The sequence below is a fragment of the Schistocerca serialis genome, chromosome 10 (assembly GCF_023864345.2).
Source record: "Schistocerca serialis cubense isolate TAMUIC-IGC-003099 chromosome 10, iqSchSeri2.2, whole genome shotgun sequence".
Taxonomy (NCBI): domain Eukaryota; kingdom Metazoa; phylum Arthropoda; class Insecta; order Orthoptera; family Acrididae; genus Schistocerca; species Schistocerca serialis.
The window spans coordinates 36,626,576-36,646,196 of record NC_064647.1 but is presented as its reverse complement, the minus strand read 5'-3'; the positions used below and the strand labels follow the sequence as shown (position 1 = coordinate 36,646,196).

Sequence of the window (19,621 nt, the reverse complement as noted above, 5' to 3'; positions counted from 1 at the left end):
AAACCCGTCCACCGCGCGCCGATACTAATTACACGACACGCAGATGGGAAGCACTGAAGGCGAACGCAGTTTCCCCACCAATGCAGACAAGCTTCTCCCAGCTGGTACACAAGTACCAGTGTTAACTCTCCTACCCCCCCACCCCCACCCCAATTCTTTGAGTAAAACAGTTCCGTTTTAATGAAAGCTATCTTTCCCCCCCCCCCCCCCTCTCCAATGGTTATGACGTCACATCTGCTGAGCTGTGTCGCGTACAGTGATTAAATTTTGAAAATACGTTCAGCGGATACTGTCTACAACGTGATTTGTGAACAGAGTGAGTAGTAAGTAATAAACTGAAACGTCACACATGACGGTGAAGTTTTGCTCTATGAACAGCGAAAATGCAGTGAGCATTAACCTTTCTTTCTCTTTCATTATTTTGTGGGATGTGTCAGCGACAAAAAGTTCGAAAAGGTTTGAAATTATGTGCGAAACTTTTTGGAAGTCACCGTGTGCTCTCATTCTCAAATAACGGATGATTTTTCTAGGTAATTTGCTGCCGTTAATTATAGGGCATCATGACATTCACACATTTTCCAACTTTCAATACTTACCGTGTTAAAAGCTTTAACGAAATATTACAGTTCCTTATGGGTCGGTTATGGCAGTATTTTAAATTCAGAAAGATCAAAATAATGTTGCCCCTGGAAATCGTTGGAAAGATAGCCAGCAACTGGGACAGGATCGATTTTAGCATTTAGAAACACAAACTTCTGCCAATGTCGCCTGTGTGTTTACATGATACGTTGAGCTGGCTATGTTATGCTTGTCTGCGAGAGGCAGTTCACTTCCAAATTACGTAGGCCCTGTTCTTCTAAACTGTAAAAACGTTTTTACTCGTATCACATTTGTTCAAATGGCTCTGAGCACTATGGGACTCAACATCTGAGGTCATCAGTCCCCTAGAACTTAGAACTACTTAAACCTAACTAACCTAAGGACATCACACACACCAATGTCCGAGGCAGGAATCGAACCTGCGACCGTAGCGGTCGCGCGGTTTCAGACTGAAGCGCCTAGAGTCGCTCGGCCATACCGGCCGGCTTCTGTAGTATGAGCAGCTTATGTACCGTTACTTATACGTAAAACTTTAAATAAAAATTGTGTCCTTTACTGCAATGCTGCATTAATATATTTTTTGTAGACTAATTATCTTCTACAATTACGTTTTATTAATGGCATGTTTGTATTACTATGTGACATAATAGCATTTTGTGAAATAGATTGTGCCTGAAACCATAAACTAAAAAAAAATCTACCTCACCAGACGTTTAAGACCTCGAACAGATCGCAAACTGGAGCGGCGCGATCCAAACATAATACGAAGCTTTGGAGGATACACTACTGGAGAGGCAACCTGGAACTGTGGTGAACTTGAAGCTACCCGCATCCTGCACGCTGGCTCATCTCGTTTCAGCAAATTATCGCTGCCGAATTCTGGGCCCCAAAATCCATACGATGCGAGCTTGTTTCTGTAACATGTTGTGGACACGCTATGCTGTACTACTACTACAGTCGTCTGTCAGCTGAATATCTAGTTGCGATGTTGCTGAGGGAGGTGGCCTTTCCCGGCAGACCGCTATAACGGCCGTGCGGGATGAGTATGGGTGCACACGAGCGAGTAATAGCCGCGCGCGTTCGCAGCGAACGCTCAGCGTCAAACCATTTCAGTGCACAAACGATGACATCGTAGAGATAACCGTGTAACATAACTCGGTTGGAGGGCAAACAATATAGACGTAGGCAGCAGAAAACAGGCAGTGTTTGCTTATTTCTTGTACAAATTCATTAATAAACGCAAATGGAGGCTTTGGTCAGATCTAATGGTTACTGAAATGAACGTTCGTGACCCTGTTCATTAACTTACGACAAAATGACAGCAAAGTTTCGCGACAAGCCCTACAAAACTTTTCGCAGTTTTGAAACCAAGCGGCTGTGTTAAATCATCGTGATACTCGTTGCTGTACGAGTCGCATATTTCGAGATTTTTCTTTACCTCTTCTATATACAATTCCACGTCCGAACTAGCTGCATCCACGGGACGCTGACGGCACCTGTTGCCAGGGTTGCGAACACGTGTACACGACTCAGTCCTGGCACGACTGCAGCTTTGGCGGCGACCGGCGAACACCATTCTCCCGCCGCATACTCTGAGCTTCAATACCGTAGCGTGCGTGCCTCCGCCGTTTCACGTCGACTGTTAAAACGCACGAGGATGCGACGCTGCGAGCTCGCGACACAAATCGCCCGTCTAGCATAACACTGCAGCGTGCTCTACATTAAGTAGATCCTATTAGTGTGTGCTTCTTTTCTTAGTTAAATTAGATAGTAATTTTTGAATTTTGCACAGCTTTAACGCACTCCGCGCACGTGTGTACGCACTGTATCGCCACCGATTGGAAAGGGGCGCTGCGACAGGGTTGGAATTGCCTAGAAAGTACTGCTTGTGACATTGAGTTGCGGACCATGTTGTTATGTTCACTTAACTGCTGAAAACATCTTTCAATACCGGGTTCGAGTCCTCCCTAGGGCGTGTGCGTTGTCCTTAGGATAATTTAGCTTTAGTGTGTAAGCTTAGGGACTGATGACCTTGGCAGTTAAGTCTCATAAGATTTCACACACATTTGAACATTTTTTTGAACAATACTGAGTTATACACGATAGGAAGGTGCCCCAAATGTTAAGGATCGAAGAAATTCAGACGGTAGAGAATTATAGTGTGACCGCTCTGAAGTTAGATATCAATGGTTGCAAATGAGTATTCCAGGCGGTCTAATGTGACCAATGTGTTAGAAATCTGCTTCTGTTTCTCCATCGACGTTGGGGCGCCACCTTCAAAAACAATACACAATCGTCTGTGACGTGATAACTGTGGAACTCGCCGAGGTTTACAATAAATTGATGGTTCGAAGACTAAGCATTAACTGTTGCACGAGCTTGCAAACATGCTTTTAATGTACTGTCACGGGGTAAAACGGTCACCCCCCCTTACAAGATGACAACGCACGCGTTTGGAGCGCTGTAGATTATGCGGAGCTGGTGTCGTGTCAGGGGGTCATGTGAACTCCATCGCTGACACGGCAGTGAAGTGGCGTCTACGTGTCAGTCAGTTGTGCGGAAACAGTAAGATGGGTCGAAGTGGGGACCGCATACAACGGTGTAAAGGAGTTATCGTATTTAGACGTGCCCATGACCGCAATTAACTCGGGTGATGCTGAGGGAATTAGATTAGGAAATGAGACACATAAAGTAGTAACGGAGTTTTGCTATTTGGGGAGCAAAATAACTGATGATGGTCGAAGTAGAGAGGATATAAAATGTAGACTGGCAATGGCAAGGAAAGCGTTTCTGAAAAAGAAAAATTCGTTAACATCGAGTATAGATTTAAATTTCAGGAAGTCGTTTCTGAAAGTATTTGTATGGAGTGTAGCCATGTATGGAAGTGAAACATGGACGATAAATAGTTTAGACAAGAAGAGAATTGAAGCTTTCGAAATGTGGTGCTACAGAAGAATGCTGAAGACTAGATGGGTAGATCACATAACTAATGAGGAGGTATTGAATAGAATTGGGGAGCTTTTGGCACAACTTGACTAGAAGAAGGGATCGGTTGGTAGGGCATGTTCTGAGGCATCGAGGGATCACCAATTTAGTACTGGAGGGCAGCGTGGAGCGTAAAAATCGTAGAGGGAGACCAAGAGATGAATACGTTAAGCAGATTCAGAAGGATGTAGGCTGCAGGCTGCAGTACGTACTGGGAGATGAAGCTTGCACAGGATAGGGTAGCATGGAGAGCTGCATCAAACCAGTCTCAGGACTGAAGATAACAACAACATGACTGCAAGGTGAATGAAGTTGCCCCATTTGTTGGTGTGTCAACACCGGCGTCCAACGTGCCAACGCGTCTCCGAGGAATGGTGCATCATTTGCAGCAATATAACTGCGGTTAATGTCTCCAATTCCTGCGAGCTTGCATCTTTTTCCGAAGGGTGTTACGCCTTTTCTATGGCAATAGCTTCCAAACCCGAGAAGAACTCCGCTGATGTCAGTGAATGGAGGACCAACTGGACAAGTTGCCGAGCGACCATTGCGAAGAGGACGGCATGCATCATCTGGAGTAGGTTGTCTCACAGTGACGCGTAAGCTGACGCCTTCAGTGTGCCAAACAACACAGACTACAAGCGTATAACGCTAGGCAGACAGGTAGGTTGCAGGTGAGGTGAGGTGAGCGTGGCCTGGCCCGGCTCGGCTCGGCTCGGCGCGACTGCCCGCCCCGCAGCGGCGCGGCGTCCTCCGGCTTGAGTCACGGGCCAGTTGATGCCCGGCGCCGTTGCCAAGCGTCGCGGCTAACCTCAAACCGGCCGGCCGGACGGACGACGCCCAGCTCAGCCGGACTCTCGCCGCAGTCACGCCACTCCGTGGCGGCATTGAAATTGTTTTAGGCACGCTGTGCGGTCATTAACCCCCGGCCCCTCAAAAAGTAACAGTAAAAGCGTTTATAAAATATGGCGTTTCAGTCTTCGATCGCTATTCTTTATTTTCAACTACAACTACAATATATGATCTGAAGATGGGCTAGCCCGAAACCGGTAATTGAAAATAAAGAATAGCGATCGAAGACTGAAACGCTATATTTTATTTAATGAACGCTCGCGGAATTCCCATTGAGACAATCATGTCTAGTTTTGAAAAGCGCTTATATTCTTGACACATCAAGATTCAAATTCCTCAGCAGAACTAACACGACAACCAAAGTGTCTCGAAAACGATTAGCTATGTTTAATATATACCAGTGCAACCAATAACAAATCCGAGTAATCCAAGACAGACAACCCTACCTCCGACTGAAACAAACATCAGCCCCTCCGCTTCCCCTTCCCAACACACACGCTCGCTGACCCCTAGTCCGCATAACTGCGTTCAGAAACCTAGCGCTTAGTGAAACACCAATAGTGAGGAGTACTTCTCAACATTCGGACGAATGTTTTTCTAATGTTTTTCCAAACTGCAATTTTTTCGAATTATTATTATTATTATTAATAATTGCGAATGCTCTCCAGAAATGGGTGACGTTAAGCAAATTATCAATTTTTCTTTGATTTCTTGTTCTTCCAACAGGCTTTCATTTTTTCCGAAAATGTTTTTTCACGCTCATTCGACCACTTTGGTCTGTAATGTTTTTCTTTTGTTTGCTCTGATAAAACTTTCCATTTGTCTACTTTGCGTCTGAAGGTGCGTCTTTCTACAATGTCGGCTGGTCCTATGTTTGCATCATTTAGGTTCTTTCGAATTTCATCTAGCCAAGGTGTGGAATTCTTAAGTGAGTTTACGTAATCTATTATTCTCTTCGTCAACCGATTTTCTGGTAGCCGGCTGAGATGGCCAAAGAATGACATTCGCTTTTTGCTAATATCAATTTCGAGGTTTTAAAACTTTTCTGTTGTCTTAATTCATTGTAGCCAATAACCGTCTTGGGTATCTCTTCCTCCTAGAATTTTCCTGATGATTCTCATTCTTCTTTTTTGATGTCTTCGTTTTCTGTTAAGGGTTAGTGTTTCACTTGCGTAGAAAATTGCTGGTTTTATGACAGTATTGTGCTGTCTAATTTTTGCCCCTCTTGACATTGATTTTTTGTTGTAGAGGTTTTGCGTTAACCGTAATCCTTTTTCAATTTTATAATTATTATTACCACCACCACCACCACCACCACCACCACCACCACCACCACATGGAGTACCCGGCTTCGCTTAGGGAGTTGACACGAGACACTGTGGTAGTTGTAATAAAAGGATAAATTTTCAAGTGTAATACGTATCTGGGGAAGATACGTACAAGTTTTTCGAATTTCTTACTCGAAAGCAAGCCATGTGTAGTTTACCATGAGAGAAGCAGGAGTCTTTTAGTTTGACGCCGCAATATTTTAGTTTGTACTTCCGCTTTGTTAATATTAAAGCCGTTGACTTTTACATTGGAATGACAGTCCGGTTGAGATCAGTGGTATTATTGGGATAAATACTGCGTGTCCTTTGTATTTTCCAGCCACAAGTTCGGCTTCGATGACGTTATTCGATAGCTGTTTGACGATCAGCCTTGCTCCATTACATAGTTTTCGTGAATTGAGATTTCTGAGCAGTGAGATAGGAGATCCAATTTTAAATCGAAGGCAGTGTAATGGCATTCCCGTTACTTGAAAAAAAGTTTAGGAATTCTGTAGGGAAAATCACACTTTCTTCAACGTTTACCATCGTGTCGATCGATTTGTGTATTTTCTCTTCACCGGGAATTTTCTTTTGACTATTAAAACTGATATCGTCGACGATACTACTTTTAGTTGCCCAAATTGCCCTTTCAAATATCCAGTTCCGATTGGTGTAGTTGGTACAGCATGTCATCCACTCATAGTCACTTTGAAGGCGTCCCGCAGCTCTTTTGGATTCGGTACGTTAGAACTGTGGCGAATGAGTCATTTGTTCCGCTGAGACTGCGAGTGAGGCTCCTGGTAGTGTTGATTCCCAGCGGTTCTAAGCTTCGGCATGCTTCTCTGTACGTCCGTCACAGGCGATCGTCAACAGTCTTGAGCCCTGTGAAACTTGTTGGTTCTCGTGTTTCGTATAGCAGCATCCGGAGATAGAAACATTCGGTGTTGTTCGGCTGTACGGTGTATAATGAGCCCTGTGCGCCGGTTTTCACGATTGCTGGATGATGGTCTACTGGAATTCCTTTTTTTCGTCGTTGAAAGATTTTTCCTGTTGTGTTCCACGCATAACAGGTAGGGACATCGACATATAGTAACGTTTTCGCAAATGGATCCGTTTGGCGCAGTTGGTAAAAAGCTCTCAACTTTGTGTTCTGAGGTGGTTCGCTTGCTTTTTTCCCGGCAGTCTCTTGTGAAGTAAACCCTCTGCCCAATCCCCAAATGTGCTGCAAGTCGTTGCTCAACTGGTACGTGTTAGTTTACGGGAGAACCCAAAATCCGTCACGCTTCTTCGTTAGTGTTTATGTACCTTCCCATTTGGTACATGAAGATCTCTTCGTTACTGTTTTGTTGTTGGCTATCTTTGACTATTTGAAATACTGTCATGTCACTGGCTTCCTTCATATACTTAAGACATTTTAATGGCTTTCACTGAATTGCCGTATTCTAGGTTTGTGTGTGTTTAGAATATTTTGAAAAGTAGTGTATTATATGGTATTACCCATTGATTATTTCCAGTTCGTCGCTGCGTCGAATTCGTATTTTTGCTGTGAAGCCACCGTTTTTGGATGATCGTCGTCTGTATTTTGGATAGCCATCAACTCCGGTTTGTGTGTAGTCCAAGTATGATTTTGGGTATTTCTTGCATATTTTTCTACATGGCGAAATGGGGTTAAATGGCCCGTATGGTCCGCGAATCATGTTTTTCACTATGATGTCGTACAGTTCCGGATCATCTTGTGGATTGGAAAACTCAGTTTGGATGATTTTGTCGGTATCTGTGGGATGAATTCTGTCCTATAGCCATATGAGATTGTGTGAATGATGCAGTCCTCGTTTTTGCCATTCGGCTTTGTACATCCAGCATCTAACGATTCCGAAGATGTATTCTGTGATGACTTCAATAAATCTCATTTGCTTTTGTCGGAAAACTTGGGCTATTATGTCGTGTCGATGCATGGAGGCTCGTCCGTATCTTGTTCTTTGATTTGCAGCCGCGACGAGTTGCATGTGAATGTTATGAAGACGTCAGAGCGTCCGTATTTTCTTATTTAGGTATGCCGTCTTGAGTGGTAATGTAACGTAAAAAAACCTGCAGAGATGCTTCCAGTGACGGCAATCACATTTTTCCATTCATGCAACAGAATCCTGGTGTTTCTCTAGTGAATGTTTTCGCGATGCAAAATTTCCAGTTGTTATTTTTCGAATTACGGCGTGTTTGTTGTATTCTTTCGTCGGGTCGTAGTGGAATGCTTCACTTTTTTGTGTTGTACTGTTTACTTATCCTCGTCCGCGCTTCTCGCCGAGTGATATTTTCACGGCTGGCTTGAGTTCGCAGTCTTATTATAAGATTGTGTAGCAGTTCTGGGTTGTTCAATCCGCTCATTTCGTTGCTCTTCGGTTTCTCTGCCTCTCACGTTGCACATTCTCGTTCGTTCGTACTCTGCACTACTCGTCTGTTTCGTTTTTTCACTGTTCTTTTTGTTTTCGCAGTTTTGCTTCAAAACTGCAATATCTCCTCATCTTACGTTTCGGTGTTGCCTGAAAGATAAATCAACTTCTTATTAAGAAACACGCTAAGTAACATAATGTTCGATTTCTATACTGTCTCTACATCACTTTGATTACTCACACTTCACTGTTTGTTTTTACTCACTCACTGCACTTCTTTTTCGGTTGCTCCCTTCTCACTGGCAAACTGATGTTCGAACCCACAACGGGTCTTTACCAATGGGTAGCCCCAACAGTGGCGAATTCCAGAACACACCAAAAAGGCTTCGAATGGTCCACAATTTTCCAGAACATCCCACCACATTCGACAGTCTTCTGGATAATCCGCAATGATGTAGGAAGTTCTGTAATCTTTCCGAATGATCCACACTATTTCTGAACATTGCAGAATATCCAGAATCATTGTGCAATGCTCTCTAATGCTTTTGAGTGTTCTCGAATGTTCTAGAGAGCGAAAGTTCCCAGCCTATATACCTTCAAAAAGTACGCCCTTCAGCTAAATGGGAACCTCCTTCATGTATGGAGAGAAGAGGGCTACCACAGCATGGAACTCCCTTCATCGTATCGAGACGAGTTTCTGTTTCAGAGGCGCGCAGGCTGTACACTTTTACAATATAAATATTTATTATTACTGAAATCTTATCGAGGTGTCAGCTTAGTGCGTCTTGCAGCAAAGATTCAATGAGTTTCCCACTCAAACTTCAGACCTGAAGACGACGATTACGAAACTCGTTGGAATGTTGAGACAAGAAGACACTTCCAGCCGATTGATATCCCGAGAATATTTTATCAATGAAATTCGCCGGTAAATCCTGCATTCCCGTAATATTAATATTAGCGTTATACTGTATGTGGTACGTTGTAGTCTAGTTACATTTATAGTAATAGCGGAGCGGAAGGAGATAGGAAAGATCGTAGCAAATGTTTTGAAAGACTTAACACGGGCATCAAATGAGAACGCGAGCTTTTTTGAATTTAGCGTTAAATCAACGCCTATCACCAATTCGACGAAACGAACGATAAAAAAAACTATGGACGTGTTGAATCATATTGGGAGCAGAAGAATAAGATTAAAAACAGACCAGCGGTACGAATGCGAAGAATGTCACAGCAAATAAATCATGGTGTAACATTACCGGTTACTAGTATCTGCACAGTGTTTGGAATGGCACGCCTAACAAGGCTGGTGACCGATAAAGGCTGCACAGACTATACTATTTTACCCTATCCAATGAGAGCTTCAGATAGCCACAAGCACACAAAAATTCGAATATGCTACCAAAATATGTTATTCGAGCTAAGTTTACGTACTCAAGTGTAACAGACCTGTCAAAAGGTGCTTCAAACAAAATTTATGTCTGTATCTTCCCAGAAAACTACTGATTTCCAAACGCACTGTAAGTTCCAAACGTCTGAAGTTACAGTACAGAATCTACGACGCGTGAAAAACATATTGTTGGCTTGAAGCAATGTTCCAAAAAATGAACGGGCAAAAGAGTCAGATCTTGAAGCTTGTCACCGTTTAAACGTAAGGAGGCGCAGTCGTGCGTTGCGCATGCGTATCGGCGGATGTGAATGAGCGGCTCGTGGTGTGGGCAGGTGACGTCAGCGAACACCTGCTGAAAAGGCGGGCGGAAGTGACGACACGGCTGCCAGCGCGGGCGGCGGCCGACAACGCCGGTCAGCTCGCGGCCCTCATTCATGTGCCCTGCGGTGCAGTGTTCTGTTCCAGAGAGAATTACACCACGCTGCAGTAGCGTGTCGCGTCACAGGAAATGCACCTGACGGCTCACAAGATCGCCGTTTGACTCTTCCATAAAGAAACAAATTTTATGATCGTGTGAGCCTTCACTTTTGTACATGTTAGAACCATCTCGTACTTGGTGCTAAAATATTTCTTACTCCCTCTGGGTAGTAATAGGGATTTCCTTCTGGTAATCGCACTACGGATTCCCTATTTTCGCGGTTTCATCCTTCGTTTCTTCATCTACATCACTCTTCGCAATCCATCTAATGGTGTATGGAGGAGGGTACTTTTCTGTACCACTAACGCAGCATTCCAATCCTGTTACACTCGCGAATAGCGCGTGGGAAGAACGACTGTCGGTAAGCCTCTGTATTGGCTCAATTTCTCAAATTTTCTCCTCACGGTCATAATGCGAGACGGATGTAAGAGGAAATAATATGTTGTCCGACTCTTCCCGGAAAGTGACCTCTCGAAATTTGAATAGTAAAATCTCTCCGTGACACGCTAGGGCCTCTTTTGTAAGATCTGGCCACTGAGTTTGTTGAGCATCCCCGTAACGCTCTCTTCTATCAGTGCCATCTGACAGGGATCCCAGATAGATGAACACTACTCGAGAATAGGTCGAAGAAGCACCTTGTAAGTCGATAAGTTATATTTCCTTAAGATTCTTCCTATGAATCTGAGTCTGGCATCTGCTTTTCCCACTAGTAGTTTTATTTGGTCATTCCACTTAAGGTCGTTCCGGATAGTTACTCCCAAACGTTTTACGGCAGATACTGTTTCCAGCCGTTTGTCATCAATAGTGTAGCTATACAGTAGTGGATTACTCTTCCTACGTATGCGCAATACGTTGCATTTATTTACGTTCAGAGTCAACTGCTAGAGCCGGCACCATTCATCAATTCTCTGCATGTTGTTCTGCACATCGTTACTGTCTTCTGACGTTGTTACTTTGTTATAGATAACCGCATCATCTCGGAAGAGCCTTAGAGAGAATCTCACGCTTTCTACTAGATCATTTATACATACTGTAAACAAAAACTGTTCTATCACACGGAGATCACCTTTATATCTGTCGACTGTTCAGTTAAGAGCGACTTGTTGAGTTCTGTCTTCAGGGAAGTTTTGAATCCAGTCGCAAATCTGCTCGATAAGCGGCAGAGACGGATGGTGTCAAATGCGTTCTACGTTACTGCAATCTTCACACTATTTTCTCCTAGATTACTGCTGTTCACCTTGTCTACGTTGCTTTATTTTCTCTTCTGGCGTCTCCCAGAAGTGACACCCCCCTCCCCAATCCCACTGGGACAGCCTGGATTTCACTTTATTCTAACAGCCTTTGGTAACAGACATTCGAACTATACATGTGTGACAGGAAAAAAGTTAACAATAAACATGGAAACGTAGCCAACAACAAAAAAAATGGGGGGAAACTGTGCCGCACCACCACCACCACCACCACCACCACCACCACCACCGTTACGCACCACGGCAAATGTATCGCGTCACGTGAACGTCAGCGCACATTTCATAATTATTCACTAACAAACATAAGAGGCAACTATTTTTTAGCTCCTTTGCTATACTGCTTTAGTCTACTTATTATGAATCGTGTCCAGTCAACAGCACCATGTGCCTATTTCACCCACGCCACCAGTGTCGTTGAAATCGCGCAGCATGTGACTTTAGGCATAACTTTTTTTTCCCTCTTTAACATTACGTAATTACTTGCCAGGTTTTGTAGATTCTACACAGTTTCTTCGTGTCGTCTTATCTACTGACCATATGAAAATGACCACTGGCTTCTCGATACCGGTTACGGCATGATGAAATGCTCGTGTAATTATGTCTTACAAGAAAAGAAGAATAACATGGATCCAGCTGAGTGAGACAATGGCTGACAGGGCGTAGCCCTGCCCAGGGCTTGACTGGCGCTGTTAGCCGTGCTGCTGCAGCGGGTGGCCGCGCCACAGCCGAGCTGCAGTATGCGGTGTGGCCTAAAAACGTCACTCTCCATCTGCGGAGAGGCGTGCCAGAAAGAGTGGACGGACGCCGGGAGCGTGGCTCGCTTACAACAAAACACCAGGTCTCTTCTTACAACCTATCCCTCCTAGGAAAGTGCTGCCGCTCGTAAATTCCCCCCCCCCTCTCTCTCCCCCTCTCTCTCCCACACACAAAATATATATACACGGTGGTCCATTGATCGTGACCGGGTCAAATATCTCCTGAAATAAGCGTCAGACGAAAAAACTACAAAGAACGAAACTTGTCTAGCTTGAAGGGGGAAACCAGATGGCGCTATGGTTGGCGCGCTAGATGGTGCTGCCATAGGTCAAACGGATAAACAGCGTTTTTTTTTTTTTTTTAATAGGAACCCCCATTGTTTATTACATATTCGTGGAGTACGTAAAGAAATATGAATTTTTAGTCGGACCACATTTTTCGCTGTAATAGTCACCAACATATGGCTCAAAATTTTAGACGAAACATGTAGGTTTTTTAAAATACAGAACGTAGGTACGTTTGAACATTTTATTTCGGTTGTTCCAATGTGATACACGTACCTTTGTCAACTTATCATTTCTAAGAATGCGTACTGTTACACCGTGATTACCTGTAAATACCACATTAATGCAACAAATGCTCAAAATGATGCCTGTCAAACCCCATTACTTTGGCAAAACGTGTAACGACATTCCTCTCAACAACGAGTAGTTCCCCTTCCGTAATGTTCGCACATGCATTGACAATGCGCTGACGCATATTGTCAGGCGTTGTCGGTGGATCACGATAGCAAATATCCTTCAACCTTCCCCACAGAAAGAAATCCGGGGACGTCAGATCCGGTGAACGTGCGGGCCATGGTCTATGGTGCTTCGACGACCAGTCCACCTGTCACGAAATATACTATTCAATACCGCTTCAACCGCACGCGAGCTATGTGCCGGACATCTATCATGTTGGAAGTACATCGCCATTCAGTCATGCAGTGAAACATCTTGTAGTAAGATAGGTAGATCATTACGTAGGAAATCAGCATACATTGCACCATTTAGACTGCCATCGATAACATGGGGGCAATTATCCTCACTCCCATAATGCCGCACCATACATTAACCCGCCAAAGTCGTTGATGTTCCACTTGTCGCAGCCATCGTGGATTTCCGTTGCCCAAAAGTGCATATTATGCCGGTTTACGTTACCGCTGTTGCTGAATGACGCTTCGTCGCTAAATAGAACGCGTGCAAAAAATCTGTCATCGTCCCCCTAATTTCTCTTGTGCCCAGTGGCAGAACTGTACACGACGTTCAAAGTCGTCGCCATGCAATTCCTGGTGCATAGAAATTGGTACGTCTGCAATCGCTGTTGATGTAGCATTCTCAACAGCGACTTTTTGAGATTCCCGATTCTCGCGCAATTTGTCTGCTAGTGATGTGCGGATTAGCTGCGACAGCAGTTAAAACACCTACTTGGGCATCATCATTTGTTGCAGATCGTGGTTGACGTTTCACATGTGGCCGAAGACTTCCTGTTTCCTTAAATAACGTAACTATCCGGCGAACGGTCCGGACACTTGGATGATGTCGTTCAGGATACCGAGCAGCATACATAGCACAAGCCTGTTGGGCATTTTGATCACAATAGCCATACATCAACACGATATCGACCTTTTCCGCAATTGGTAAACGGTCCATTTTAACACGGGTAATGTATCACGAAGCAAATACCGTCCGCACTGGCCGAATGTTACGTTATACCACGTACTTACACGTTTGTGACTATTACAACGTCATCTATCACAAAGCGAAAACAGTGGTCCAACTAAAACATTCATATTTCTTTACGTACTACACGAATATGTAATAAAAACGGGGGTTCCTATTTTAAAAAACGCAGTTGATATCCGTTTGACCCACTTACCGGGCCAACCATAGCGCAATCTGGTTTCCACCTTCAAGCTAGACGAATTTCGTTGTTTGTAGTTTCTTCGTTTCATGCTTATTTCGTGAGATATTTGGCCCGGTCACTATCAATGGACCACCCTGTATATATATATATATATGCGCAATCGCTTAAGGGGATACGGAATCACCTATCCCCGCAATGTTAATATATGCCTACTATAGGGAACATTTTCTCACAAACTACTGGAGACAGAGAGGTAAAAATTTTACTGTATGTGCATTCATATGTTACAACAATACTGAAACAACAGTTTATTGTCAAAGTATTTTCTTACAGAGATATTGTACATTTATTTTTAAGTAAATTTTTTCCATCGCTTTTTACTAGACTATCACCCCTAAGTCTTTTGTAAATCAAGTAATTAAAAAATCGTTGTTTCAGTATGTAATAGGGACCTATGTCACTACGTCATAAAAATTTCAGACTTCTAGGTTGACCAGTACCTGAGATAATGTTCCTAGATGAAGTAAAAAGTAAACTTACGGGAAACGGAGAAAGAAGATTAAAACATTCCTGATCCGTAGCTAATACCCCCTTCACAGTCTTCATAATCATCTTCAAGTCTTCTTTTGGCACCCCTCTGCACCTGTCTTGCTTTTTTCACTAATGTCTTGATTATATTATCAGCATGCCTTAGTCTGTGCTGATCTAAAAAGAACATAGCACGTACCGTACGGGAACCAACACACATACCCAACTTTTGAAGGACCTGGCATTTAGTTATATTTCCAAGATTGAAGGTTGCCACAGCATCATACACACCAAAATGTAGTGTATTAATTCCGACAAACACTGTTTTTGGGAGACGATGCCATATCACACTATTCAAGCACTCGTTGGGGTTCTGCGTTTTTCCGTGAAGACATTTCATCAGAAGACTTCTGTCAGCCAGATCTCTGAAAATGGGCTTTATTTCTGCCATGATGGCTGATGGTAGACTGTGGTGGTGAATGTATTTCTCTCCTGTTGTTAGTCCCCTATTGTATTTACACCAGCTGTTTTCACCTTTGGGGCACAAACCATGTTGTGGATGCTCATCCGTGGATGCGGTGTGGAAATATAAAGCCCATATAGCTCTCCTCATTTCTTCAAGATTGCCTGTATTTTGCCTGATTGCAAGGCCATAGCAGTTCTGAATGTGGTCTATTATGGAATCAGTCAATCTTCCTCTGCCATCCAAGGTTTTCCCATCATCTAGTTTTTTCCCTTTCATAACTGATTTTAACCTTCTCAGCCTGGCACCCATTCTCTTCTGCACATGTCCTATACATTCAAGTTTGCTTATATTTACACTGTTCCCATATGGTTTGCTTTCCAAAACTTCTTTGAATGCTTTAGAGTCACCATCTCCCAGATATTTGACATAGCGAACATTATACCACTGTGAAGAGCGATGAAAAATTTTCTTCACCCCAGCAACCTCCATGCCACCACTACTACCATAATAATTAGCAATACAGTCATCACTGTGTTCATTTTTCAGCCTGCCTGTGCACCTACAGTATTTAGACATTATTGCAACATCAATAACCTTGCCAGTATCAACACTAGTTGCTGTTACAACACCATTGTTGGAGGTGTGGCCCCTTTTCTGCCACGTGCCATCAAACGCCACTGTGAGGTCACGACTGCCGTCATTTTCTTCCACTGCTTCTTCCACAGCAACCTGCATTGACTTCTGTGCTACATCTTCAACTGCAGATCCTAGTACATAATTGTAAGCTTCAAACTTTGAAGGTGCACTTGGAAGATTTAGAACACCACATAGCATATCACCAGCTGCTTTGCCCTTACCAATTGCTCGCAATCCATAAACTAACCTAATATTTACACTATAAAGTTCAGTTTTCTTGTATCCATTATTTACAGTTACTGAAACCGAACTTGGAAACTTACAGCTGTATTTACAAACACTGCATATTAAATTAAACTGGGCAGCCAGGCCAACATGGGATTCTACTTTCAGAGAAACGTTTCCATGCTCCTACCACCTGAGCGATCCGGGTCCATTTGAGAAGTATGGTACAGATACCGGCTGAAGTAAAATTCTGAGGACAGGTCATAAGGTGTGCCTGCATAGCTCAGTCAGTAGAGTATTGGGTTGGTGTACAAGTTAGCACCGTTTCTCCATTAATTTGATAAACACAACAGATATACCTAACAGAGACGTAAGTCATCAATAATGTGTTCTCCTTCACTGTTCACAGTAGTCTGCCACGCTGCAGTAACTTTTAGATTCCGCGACTCGGGAAATCACGTGGTTTTGAGGCGAAGAACTCGTCGAGCCACGTATGAATGCAGTCTCGCGGCGATAACATTGAATAAAATGTGCGGAGCCCATTTGCATCCGGAAAAGAAGTTCCTTGGAGGTTGTTCGAAAAAGAGCGGAAAGGGTGAAAATATGAGGCCGCAAGATCAAGTGAATAAGGTGAATAAGTGGGTGCGGTACGACTTCCCAAACCAACTCTTGTATAGTATTTTTTGTCCCGACAGATACATAATACTATCTTTTGTGGATGCGGGCAGCTCTTTGTACTCTTGAGGTGCTGCTTTGTTTGGGCTTAACCTTTATTTTCCGTATCTTAACATAAAGACACAATTTCTCGTCGTACAGGATAGAAATGGTCTGTGTTGTTCACAAGCCAATTGATGACGAGCAAGTAGAGATCTGATTTTGGCTTACAGCAGTGGTACCCATACATCCGATTTTTGAACTTTCTCCATTGCATGCAAATGCCTCACGATGGTAAAATGATCGCACTTCATCACATTTACCATTTCTCGAGTATACTGACGATCACTGGGGATTAATGCGTTTAAATGAGTTTTATCAAACCCTGAAGGTCGCCCCGAACGTGAAAAGTCACTGGTATCAAAACAATCCTCCTTAAAACGAGAAAACCAATTTCTTGCCGTGATCTGACGAATCACATTATCCCCAAACAAGGCACAAACGTTTCTGGCTGGCTCCGCTGTTGTCACACTTCTACTGAACTCTGCTATCTGCAGATGACAAAATCGTAATATGTTAACTCAAATAGCAACAGTGAACTATAAATAAGAAATGCATTTTTCAAACTCATAGCCACTGGAATACCAATACGCAAACAAAAACGGTAAGACCTTACGCACGTACGTTCTCCCTTCGAGTACCAGTCCGCCATATAGGCGTGATGCGGCATGAGGTTTCAGAACGGCACTTTGTTACAAGACCGCTGCTATGTACCTTTTGTCTGATTGCTACACGTGCCGAAACGGCCTGAGGCAAATCAGTAACCGCGCCATCCCACTTGTTTAAAGAATCGAACTCTCACGTATAAAACAGATTCATTACAAGAGTAGTTAGTTTTTCACGGACGACAACGTATAGAACATATCTCCTACAGTACGAGTCGTACAACGATATAACTTTGTAGGTACATTCAATACGTGGATACTATATTCCGAAAGTAGTAAAGAAGTAATAGATTAAAATGTCAAGCATGATGCTCTAGTTTTTCTGCGTGAATAGTGGAAAATGCAGAAGTGATAATATTTTCCTCTTTCATTATTTTGTGGAAAGTTTGTTGCACGTCGCTAACTTGTCTATTCTCAAATACTGGATGAATATAGTCTAGGTAATTTGCAAGCCACGAGTTACACTTCGTCAAGACACACACTCTCAGTTTCTAATGTTAATACGTATGTTAAATAGTTGACCCAAGATCATCTTAATGTGTAGATTATGACGGTATTTTAAATTCGGTCGATAATTGTATGAAAGACTATTGCCTTGGAAACCGTTAGATTGGCAATCGGCAACTGCCACTGGTTGACCGCTTTAGCCGTTTAGTAATGCCGAGGATGAGGCGTCGAGTGCCGGAATATCGAGTAAAACGGAACGACGTGGGATGCTGCGAGTGACGTGGACGAGTTGGATGGTAGTGGGTGGCAGGTAGGCCTTTGACGATCTAGATGCAGTGTGCCAAGGGCAGGCGGTCGAGCAGCAAGCCGAGCTGCGTGGGAATGCGGCCGCAGTCTTCTCGCCGGGGCAGAGCGGCTCTCGTGTCGCGACCTTGCAGAGGTAAACACGCGCCTCGCCAACAGCGGACCGCCGGGCGTCACGTCCCGACACCAGCCTACACTTGGCAGCCGGCGCGAGCAACACGTCGTGCTCGGCCTTCGTTATCAGCTGCTGCACAAAAACAACCGGACAGTGAGACTGGGGCCGCTAGAGCCTGTATTCAGTGGCACTGCACCTTGAGAGTTGTGGTCGCACCTTCTACAATGGCTTCGGGACTACTTACTTTCACATGACGATGTGTGTATCTAAAGTTTTATTTCCAACAGGCGCCGGTAAAATCCTGGCAGGAAGAAACATCTTTTAGAGAAAAAAAAAATTCTTAAGGGGACAGTCGCGAACAGGCTCAAAAAGTCGATTTTTTTTTTAAGTCTTAATCTATGCTCCAATTATTTGGCTACAAAATGCAGTTTGTTTCATACAAATCTGATTATTAGATTCGGGGTTATTAATTTGTTCGTGAAGCATTGTAACTAGCGCCACGTCCATTTTTGCTGTGTCTTGTGCAGTAGTCAGCATTGACTATAGCACAACAATCATTTATGTTCCACGGATATAAATACTCTTTATTTGGGTTGCAAGAGAGAATTGCTATTCTGATGTTTGCCAGCCTGTCTGCATTGTCGACTGTCAGTTTCTTCATCCTAGTTGTTTACGTTTTGGTGATACAAATGTAATGATTTTGTGAAATGTTATAACACAATGCGTAGAATAAGGAAGTTTGGATATAAGCCTAAGTTTCGTGGAAATAAATATGTAAAAATAAACCGCGAAACTGCTAGTTTTGAACAGAGGGCAGAAAGTGAAGTCAGTGCGAGTGTCAGTGCTTCAAACAAGAAGCTTCTAGGTGCTGCCGGTTTTCCAAGTAGAAGAGTCAAAATTAATAAACTGGAATGTATAGGGCATGTACAGAAAAGAATGGGATCACGACTTCTAAAGATATGTAAGGAAAAAAAGTTAGGTGTAAAGGGGGCCCGACAAAGGCTGAAATAGACTTATTATGGTATGGCCATTCAATGTAGAAGCAATGAGGAGAGCCATCTGGGCTATATCCTTTCATAAAATTTCAACAGATGAACCACAACATAACCTTTGCCCACGGGGACCTGACAGCTGATGCAAATTCAACAACCCAGCTACATCTTCCAGCTATAAGCACAAACATTCAATTCCAGAAAACATCCTGCCAGCTGTGAAACCCATTCTCAGAGACCTTAGCCAACAAGAGCTCTTGAAAAAGTGTCTCCATGGAAAAACTCGAAACCCAAATGAAAGTTTGAAGTCCCTCATTTAGACAAGGCTACCAAAAACAGTTTTCGTTACAAAACAAACACTAAAATTTGATGTTCATGATGCAGTTATGTGCTTCAATGCTGGTGTGTCAAAGAAGACTGATGTATTAAGACTCTTGGGAACAAAGGATGGTATCAACACTGAAAGGGGACTGAAAAAGATTGACATGGACCGTATCCGTTATGCTGATATTTCTGCAGGAAATGCTACCAAGGAGGCCAGGATAGCTAGAAGATCAAAGAAAAGAAGATAAGAAGATGAACAAGAAGCTAAGCCACAGTATAGCCCTGGAATGTTTTAAAAGTGT

At 43.4% G+C, this 19,621-nt stretch overlaps 1 protein-coding gene across 5 annotated transcripts in view; it reads right to left on the bottom strand.

The window, feature by feature from the left end:
• Positions 1-19,621, bottom strand: part of LOC126425232 (spectrin beta chain) — a 535,456-nt gene that overhangs the window by 279,330 nt on the left and 236,505 nt on the right. The window lies entirely within an intron of this gene.